This window comes from Hyla sarda, chromosome 11 (assembly GCF_029499605.1).
Source record: "Hyla sarda isolate aHylSar1 chromosome 11, aHylSar1.hap1, whole genome shotgun sequence".
Lineage (NCBI taxonomy): Eukaryota > Metazoa > Chordata > Amphibia > Anura > Hylidae > Hyla > Hyla sarda.
Genome location: NC_079199.1, coordinates 25509669 through 25520218, shown reverse-complemented (window position 1 = coordinate 25520218; position 10550 = coordinate 25509669).

The window sequence follows — 10550 nt, the reverse complement described above, 5'->3', positions numbered from 1 at the left end:
GCACTCTGCTTCATCGGAATCTCTGTGCCGGATTCCAACACGGAATACGGCACGGAAATTCCCACATGTGAACATAGCCTAAAGGTCAGAGAGCACGCCCAGTAACCTTTCGCATTTATGTAAATGGAACAGCTTCTGTCTATTGTTGGGGCTTGTTGAAAAACATATTACAGCAAATCTTTAAAGGGGTACTCTGGTGGAAAACTTTTTTATTTATTTTTTTTTTAAATCATCTGGTGCCAGAAAGTTAAACAGATTTGTAAATTACTTCTATCTTAAATCTTAATCTAAATCTTAATCCTTCCAGTACTTATTAGCTGCTGAATACTACAGAGGAAATTATTTTCTTTTTTTAACACAGTGCTCTCTGCTGACATCATGAGCACAGTGCTCTCTGCTGACATCACGAGAGCAGTGCTCTCTGCTGACATCTCTGTCCATTTGAAGAACTGTCCAGAGTAGGAGAAAATCCCCATAGCAAACATATGCTGCTCTGGACAGTTCCTAAAATGGACAGAGATGTCAGCAGAGAGCACTGTGCTCATGATGTCAGCAGAGAGCACTGTGTTCCAAAAAGAAAATAATTTCCTCTGTAGTATTCAGCAGCTAACAAGTACTGGAAGGATTAAGATTTTTTAATAGAAGTAATTTACAAAACTGTTCAACTTTCTGGCACCAGTTGATTTAATAATAAAAAAAAAAAAAAAATTCCACCTGCGTACCCCTTTAAATGCTGTTAAGAACAGCTCAAGTAAGATGGCTGCCCCCGTTATAATGTACAGAAAATAAAAACAAATGGGAAAAAAAAAAGCTTTATGCGCTGTCTATGGGAGCACTGAAGATACTGGAGTATACCATACTTGTTCTAGAGATCGCACAGATATTACAATCATACACTTATCCCCTACCCTGTGCATAGGGGATAGGTTTTTAAGGACATGCAACTTTGCCTACTTCTAAAATCTAGAAGTTGCTGCAGTAAATCAGCACAGCGTCAAAACCTGCACATGTGAACTTATGGCTCATGCCACTCCAATACCATGTGCACAGCTCATCTACAGGGACATCATAAGTAACTCTGGATCCATATTATTGGTGTGTATTAAAGATTTATAATATGGATTGCTAGACAGAAATCAATGCTTATATTTAAAAAAAAAGACCACTAGGGGTCCCCATACCATCCAGAAAATAATCCTGTCTGGTTGCAGCATCATCTTTGTCCCACCTGAAGCACAGGCTGGGACAAAGTCCAGAAAGTGAAGGTGGGGCTTGCACTCCTCATGTTTTCACTCCTGTCCTACACAACCCTTACTGAGCAGTGGATGTCATAATGAGGGAGCAGCAGAACAAAGGGATTTGTGAGCCAAATACAGAAGCTAGACACATAAAAAAGAAATGTAAAGTATTTACATGACCGAGTAAGATAAAGAAACATCATTTTTTTTTTCTGTGATATGACAGGTGCGCTTTAACATTACCAATCTGATGTCATGTGTTTATTTCCTAGTTTTGTGCCACTATTTATGACAACTGTCATTGTTTTGATACAAATACTCGAAGTAAACTACTGATTCATCACTTCTTTTGCAACAACAGAAAGACTATTGTTAATTCTCTAGACAAACAGAATGCTGTTTTCATATGGTGTTTTTTGTGTCTCGATGCATCCCATGTGAATTGCTCATTAATGAAGCTATTAGTTACTGTGTACTCCTTCTGATTGTGAGCTCAGGTGCACGGGTCCCTTGTGAGCCGACTGCTTAGATATACAGGGAGCTGAATTCCCTTCCCTCCCCCCCTTCTGGAAAGTTGATCACAAAGGTCTGTGGTTGGCAGGCAGGGGGGCGCCGCTTCGTTAGCACTCCGCGTTTTCAGGTGTCACTCCTCATTTGGAAATAAGAATAAAAATAAGAATATCAGAAAGTGATTATCAGGCCCGGAGGGAGCTGTGAACAAGTGTGAGAGCCTGGAGAATCTTTCCTCCTTCGCTCTATAGGCAAATTAAGGCCACTCTCCTTAGTTAGGAAGAATTTTCAATATCCATCGTTCCCCAGGAGAGGAATCGCCAGCCTGCTCTTCGCCTGCCTTTCATATTCCACAGCTGGGATTTTATGAGCTCATGCAGCTTAGGGAAATTGCTGCCAGTGTATGCCAAATCTTTTCCTACTACCTTCTAACCCGCAAGAACACCTCAGCACGTGAAGTGCCTTATTATGTTTTCTGTAGTTCTGAGCCAATGTACACCACACGTTCTAGGGTAGGTCATCGGCGCCGCGCCCGCCTTGTCTAATTGTAAACTGCGCTTCATCAGACTAGTTGCATCAATTGTGGTTACATAGTTTAGAGAAAATCAACTTTCCCTTATAGTACATAAGAAATATGTATTAAGGCGGCTCCTACAATGTGCAGTTTGGTTAAAGTTATCGCGGCACCTTTGAAGCCATAATTGTTATAATTAATTAGATAATGTAAAGAACAGAGGCTACTTCTTCTCTTTTTTTCTCTTTATAAATCCATCCCACACCACGAGTGTGTTAAAAAAAAGAGTAGAAGTAGCGTCTGTTCTTTATAAAGTAGAATCTCCCAATAGCGGACACTAAAGGGGAATAAAAAGTGTCTGCTATTGAGAGGTGACCCCTATTGGGAAAAAAGGCTCAAAAATCTTTTTAAATGACGGAATACTGTTCTGTACTCACTCCATAGTATAATTACCTATAAAACACGATAAAAAGCAAGCAATATTACAGTAGAATCTCCCAGTGCCATTTAATCCCCCCTTATCAACACTCTGTTCCATTTCATCCCCCTTTATACCCTGTGCCACTTTATTTACCCCTGTGCCTTGTGCCAAATACCCCCCCCCCTTACCCCCTGTGCCACATCATTTCCCCATTATGACCTTCTGTGCAAATTCATCATCCCCCTCTTTACCACCCGTGCCATTTCATTTCCCCTTTATCCCCCTGTGCCACTTTATTCCCCCTGTGCCCAGTGCCAAATCACCCCCCCCTCCCCACATCACTTTTCCCCTTCCCTCCTCCCCCTGTTGTTCTTATTACCTGGCCAACAGGCTCAGGTGCAGGGGGCTCTAAGCGGGTTTGACCTTCTCCTGACGTCCTCTGCGCTGCACTTACTGAGAGCAGCAGTGGTGGCTGTGGGCACTGACGAGTGACGTCAGGAGCTTCACTCGTCAGTGCCCAAAGAGTCACTGCTTACAGCCTCTCAGTGAGTGCAGCGCAGAGGAAAAAGTTTTTAGAAAATTTGCACTTTTTAATTCAGCATAATATAGTAAAAGACAAAGGTGTCCCAGCAAGTCATAAATCACTTCAGATCTAGAGCTGCTGAAAAGTCAAGAGTCATTGCCTAAAATTTAGCACATCTAAAAAGGATTGATTTTTTTCTCCCAATGGGAGGTCAGAGAAATTTCATAGTGTGCGCATATGCACCCTAAGCACTGCCTTAGACCACCACAGATAAAGAAAGCTCTCTGTATTGTATCATCTGTCCTATAAATCTATCACCTTTTTTGCATGTTAAAGGGGTATTCTAGGAAAAAACTTTTTTATATATATCAACTGGCTCCAGAAAGTTAAACAGATTTGTAAATTACTTCTATAAAAAAAATCTTAATCCTTTCAGTACTTATGAGCTTCTGAAGTTAAGGTTGTTCTTTTCTGTCTAAATCCTCTCTGATGACACCTGTCTCGGGAAATGCCCAGTTTAGAAGCAAATCCCCATAGCAAACCTCTTCTAAACTGGGCGTTTCCCGAGACATGTGTAATCAAAGAGGATTTAGACAGAAAAGAACAACCTTAACTTCAGAAGCTCATAAGTAGTGAAAGGATTAAGATTTTTTAATAGAAGTTTTACAAATCTGTTTAACTTTCTGGAGCCAGTTGATATATATAAAAAAGTTTTTTTCCTGGAATACCCCTTTAATTCTTTCTATCAAATAATAGGGACTGGATACTCTTTTTCTTCTTCCTGCGGTGCACCCAAAACAAGACCAGACAGAAGATGTAAACAATTAAGCAAACGGACAGGAGCCCCTCTATATGATTTGTGTATATGTATCCCACAACACTCCTGAGGAAGTTGCCCAACGAGGCGACGGAACGTGTTGGGTTCAGAGGGACTCCTGTCCACTTGCTTTATAGTTTACCTCTTCTGTCTGGTCCGCTGTCTTTAGCCTAGAGGTTACAGGGGACACTTTACTGTTTATTTATACTTTATGTCGTTGTTATTTAAGTTATATTGTTTTTTTTATCCATTCCAGGTCCTTTTGTACATTTGTATGAGACAGGTGGTATTGTGTTACTAGCGGGACAGTTTATGATACTATATTTTTAGGACAGGTGACTGACAATTTAACTGGCGCCAGGAAGTTATACAGATTTGTAAATTACTTCTATTTATAAATCTTAATCCTTCTAGTACTGATCAGCTGCTGTATGCTCCAGAGGAAGTTATGAAGTTCTTTCCAGTCTGACCACAGTGCTCTCTGCTGACACCTCTGTCTGTGCCAGGAACTGTCTGGAGCTGAAACAAATCCCCATAGAAAACCTCCTGACACGGACAGAGGTTTCAGCAGAGAGCACTGTGGTCAGACTAGAAAGAACTACACAACTTCCTCTGGAGCATACAGCAGCTGATAAGTACTGGAAAGGTTAAGATTTTTTAATAGAAATAATTTACAGATGTGAATAACTTTCTGGCACCAGTCGATTTGAACTATTTTTTCCACCGGAGTGCCCCTTTATAAAGATTTACAGGTTTTTTTTTTGTTTCATCAGTGTTTATGTGTTATTGGCATTTTCCTCTCTCTTTAGTTGTTCGGTTTAGTCTTTTTACACCAGACAGCACCCAGGGGGAGATTTATCAAAACCTGTCTAGAGGAAAAGTTGCTGAGTTGCCCATAGCAACCAATCAGATCACTTCTTTCATTTCTGAAAAGGCCTCAGAAAAATGACAGTAGCGATCTGATTGGTTGCTATGGGCAACTCAGCAACTTTACCTCTGGACAGGTTTTGATAAATCTCCCCCACCACCACCACCACCACAGCCAGTGTTCACAGTTGTAGCTGAGCCCATCGTTATTGTTTGTTTCTTATATGCAAAGGGAGAAAAAACAGGGAGACAGAGGACAGCGCCTCGTGTATTATCTTTGACACCAGGGGTAAAGAGGAAGTGCCAAAAGCACTGTGTTTATTTCATCCAATAACACGTTTCGGAGGGTCTCTCCTCCTTCATCAGATGCCAATCTGATGAAAGAGGAGAGACCCTTCGAAACACGTTATTGGATGAAATAAACAGTGCTTTTGGCACTTCCTCTTTATGGGTGTGTGATGCAGGGCAGATGGAATTACCCTAGGGGCAGATGGCATTAACCCCTTGTATTTGTGATGCCAGGACGTGGTTTATCATCAACACCACCCAAAGGTTTACCGCTGGATCCTGGGCTAGGCACTGGGGCAATAATTACTCCGACGCCAAGTTACGGACAATGGTAGCTTTACTGAGTGACAAATGGTACAGTCTATACGGTGTAGCCAGGCCCACGGAGGTGACCAGTGACTTCAGAGACCGTTGGCTGTCCGGGCAAGCTGGAAGTTGTAGTTTTGCAACAGCTGGAGGTGCTCTGGTTGGGAAACACTGATATAGGTTATAGTGTGGTGACTGGGTGAGGCAATGGTGTTACAGGGTCTGGTGGTATTAACCCTTGATTTGTCGTGACGCCAGGGTGGGGTTGTTTTCTGAAGGAGGCCCTGCCGACAACCGGCCCAAAAACGGCAGGAAATAAATGGAATGTCCACAGCAGGATACATGAGATAACTGGAACTTTTACTTAAACTTCTTATAGAACAGTCTTTACAGTTATACAGTTTCTCCTGAGGTAACTGGGATGCAGGATACCTCACAGGCTTTGCTGGGACTAGTAGTCTTGAGATTTATGCAGGCCGCTGTGCTACTAATTATATGCTTTGAGTGGAATAGTATTCACTAGGAATTGTAGATGGAGCTTGATAACCAACGTTTTTGTAGTAGCTGCCGGTTCTGGCCTAGTTGCAATTGTGCTTGAATTGGTATTACTGAAGTGTACAGGATGAGGAGCAGGAACCAAGAGAAAAAAGAAGAGAAAAGCAAGAGAGAGAATTTAGAGACTACAGCCCCTTATATATTAAGGAGGCTGGACTACAGCCCATTGGCTGACAAGCCTGTAGGTCCTGAATCCAGGGAACTCTGGGTACACCACATGACATTATCACATGACCTAGGAAGGTCCTAAACATTTGTACAACTTTTACAATATATCACATGACCTAGGAAGGTCCTATACAAGTATACTACCTTTATATACACATTAAACAATATACAGAAATACATTTATATGAGGTGAGCAAGGAGTGAGCCCTGCTGGAGAGCCCTATGGACTGCAGGAACTCTTCCTGAAGGGACTTAGGACAGGAACAGGACAAGGTCCTGTACTGGGACCCCACAATAGTGTGCAGAATTGGTTGGATGAATACTGACCACTGCATTGCCGGTATATTTAATAGAGAAATACCGGTAGGGCGGCCTATATACCGGCTGTGCCGGTAAAATACCGGTGAGGTTGCAACCCTAGTAATGGCCTGTGTCCTGGTATCTGCTCCATGCCCTTCAGACTGTGCTTGTTGCGACGGCACTTATCAATGTGACATCGTGATGGTCCTGGACTACATGTGTAACCTGAATGGATTGCAGGTACTGTATCTCCTCATTCTACCAATAGTGACAAGGACATTATTATAACACAAAACTAGAGGAGATAAGGAGACAGTAAATCTATGTGGCCACAACCTAAAAAACCATTCCCTTTTGGGGGTTATCTTTCTGCTGCCTATGATGCACCTGATGTCACTTTCATTTGCACCAAAGCTGGTGTCACAGTTGCTCAGGGTGTGTTCACACGTTTTTTAATTACATTTTTGAATACAAAGCCAGGTATGGATTGGAAAAGAGAACAAGTTTCAGTCTTTTCTTTATACGGGTCCTTCATTTATAATCTGTTCTTTTTTTTATTTTTTTTGTATTAAATAATTGCTATTGAAAACCTGAATGTGTGAACACATCCTTATCAGCTTAAGGACGCAGGGTGCGCGCCCCATATACACCCTGTGCCTGCTCCCAGTCTCGGATGCGTGCTAAGAGCGGAGTGTGCGTCATAGCGGGAGGGTCCCGGCTGCTATCTATAATGTTAATAAATGTAAATTAAACCTTTACCTAATAAATGTTTGAATCACCCCCCTTTATCCATTTTTTTTTTAATAAAATTATGTAAACAACAATAAACATATGCAGTATCACCACATGCATAAATGTCCAAACTATTTAAATTAATTTATTATTCCAGAATTGCCTATTTTTTATCACTTCATATATCACAAAAAAAATAATAAAAAGCAATTAAATAGTCCCATCGTTACAAAAATGGTTTCAATAAAAAAAAAAATACAGATCATGGTGCAAAAAATGAGGCCTCACACATCATCGTATTATACGGAAAAATTAAAGAGTTATAGGGGTCAGAAGAGGACAATTTTAAAGGGGTATTCCAGGCAAAAACTTTTTTTTATATATCACCTGGCTCCGGAAAGTTAAACAGATTTGTAAATTACTTCTATGAAAAAAATCTTAATCCTTCCAATAGTTATTAGCTTCTGAAGTTGAGTTGCTGTTTTCTGTCTAACTGCTTTCCGATGACTCACGTCCCGGGAGCTGTCCAGCTCCTATGGAGATATTCTCCCATCATGCAAGGAATATTCTCCCATCATGCACAGCTCTCGGGACGTGACATCATCATTGAGCAGTTAGACAGAAAACTTCAGAAGCTAATAACTATTGGAAGGATTAAGATTTTTTAATAGAAGTAATTTACAAATCTGTTTAACTTTCCGGAGCCAGTTGATATATATAAAAAGTTTTTGCCTGGAATACCCCTTTAAGCATTTTCATTTTACTACAAAAATTTATAATTTTTAAGGTAGTAAAACAAATTTAAACTAATATAACTTAGGCATTGTCGTAATCGTATGAACTTACAGAATAAAGAAAATGTGTCAAAAAATTGAAAGTGCAAAAATAAAAAATCCCAGCGTTCTTAAGGGGGTACTCTGCCCCTAAACATCTTATCTCCTATCCAAAGAATAGGGGATAAGATGTCTTATCACGGAGGGTCCAGCCTCTGAGATCCCCTGCCATCTCCGTTGCGACACCCCTGTCATCCAATCCATGGAGCGAACTCCCCTTGGTGCTGGATGACAGACAACCACAGCCATCAAGCCCCCCCATTCATGTCTATGAATGGAGGGGGTGTGGTGTGATGCCACGAGCACAGAAGCTCCAAGCTTCTGTGTTCAGAATGCCGCAGTGCTGGCCCGTAGATCGCAGGGGGTCCGGCCGCTGGGTTCCTTTGGATAGGGGATAAGATGTCTAGGGGCAGAGTACCCCTTTAAGGGGTTAGGCTTCCTAAATAGACAGACTGATAACCATGAAGTTTAATTTACTTAATGTTATGCTGTGCTGTTATCCCTGTCACTTCAAAAAACTTTTAAACTATCACAGAGACATGTCAAAAGTTCTGATTGGTCGAGGTCTTAGTGTTGACAGCTCGCTCTAATGATCAGTGGGGGGTCTCCGCCTTGAGACCCTGACTAATCAAAATTGTTGGAATATCAAGTGTTTTGAAATGACAGGCAGACAATGTTTTCCCTACATTTTTTGCACATTTCATGACACCCTTTATTCCCTTATCATAAAAAATATGAAAACATGGTAAATTCAGATAAACGCCAATAACCAAGATACATAAAACTGGATGAGAATATCATAGGAGTGATAGGAGAGTAGGAATGAGAATGGGTCAGGGTATGGGAAAAAGCCTCCAAAGACCCCATGGCACGCTTGGTGATAGTCGTCTCCCAAGGAGGGTTTAAATTGGCTTCAATCCAACTGATTGTATTAATGAGGACCTGGCAGATTACATGTAAATGTATTATTCAGCTGGGAGGTTGAGGAGTTTTTTTTTAGGATGAACCATCCAACAGGAGATAACGTACTATCTTCTCCTTGAAGAAATACTCCTGGATATAAAAAAAAAAACATATCCCCTATCCCCTCAATCCATTTCTGTGGGAAGCCTGGAGTGCTGCACTCTGGAATCTCTGGCTCTACCATAGAGCTGTGTGGTGGCCCAGTACAGGAGTTGTACCCCTGTACCATTGCTGTCCTGTCTGGCGGACTCTATTGCAACGTCCCCTGGGTCCACATCCCTCTTATTGACTGTCAAGTGTTAAATATGCAATATTTTCTTATGTTATGTGTTGGTTTATCTTTTGAAGCATGTGTGTCTTTAAATATTGTTGCTAAACCTATGTAACCAAGGAAGTAGTCAGTGACCAGATGACTTGTGGGTGACCTATAGGACCCCTCCAAAGCCTCCCATATATAAACAAAGGGAGAAGCTAGTTCAGAGAGAAGAGATAAGTCTGAGGTACAGAACAGTCAAGACCTGAGAGTGTCTGGTGTCCTGAAGAGACCCAAGGCCTAACCACGCAGCCACGCTTCCACCAACCAAGTGCCCCACAGGTGAACGTCAAAGTCTGGTAAGCTACACAAGGGGTGAAGTCTAGTCAGTCCTAGTCAAGTTAGTCAAGTCTGTCTAAAGTCAGTGTGGGTCTTCAGCATTCTGTCCAGCATTCTGTCCACTACAAGTCTCAACGAGCGTCAAGTATCTTAAAGGGGTACTCCGCCCCTAGACATCTTATCCCTTATCCAAAGGATAGGGGATAAGATGTCAGATCGCTGCGGTCCCGCTGCTGGGGATCCCCGGGATCCCCGCTGCGGCACCCCGCTATCATTACTGCACAGAGCGAGTTCGCTCTGTGCATAATGACGGGCGATACAGGGGACGGAGCAGCGTGACGTCATGGCTCTGCCCCTCGTGACATCACGGCCCGTCCCCTTAATGCAAGTCTATGGCAGGGGGCATGACAACCGCCACGCCCCTCCCATAGACTTGTATTGAAAGGGGCGGGCCGTGACGTCACGAGGGGCGGAGCTGTGACGTAACGATGCTCCGGCCCCTGTATTGCCCGTCATTACGTGCAAAGCGAACTCGCTCTGTGCTGTAATGATAGCGCAGTGCCGCAGCGGGGATCCCGGGGATCCCCAGCAGCGGGACCGCGGCGATCTGACATCTTATCCCCTATCCTTTGGATAGGGGATAAGATGTCAAGGGGCGGAGTACCCCTTTAAGTCACTGGTCATCTCCTTGGGCCTAAATGAGCTGTAAAGACTATTCCCTCTGTCTGCCCCAGTAAAGCTGCCGTTGTTCCATAACTTGGCATCGGAGTCATTATTTGCCCCGTGCCTAGGCCAGGATTCAGCGGCCATACCTCGGGTGGTGCAGAGGTTTACCATGCCCTGGCGTCACGAATAAAAGGGGGTTAACCCATCTGCCCCTAGGGTAATAACATTTCCCCTCACCACACCCTCATCAAAGCAGT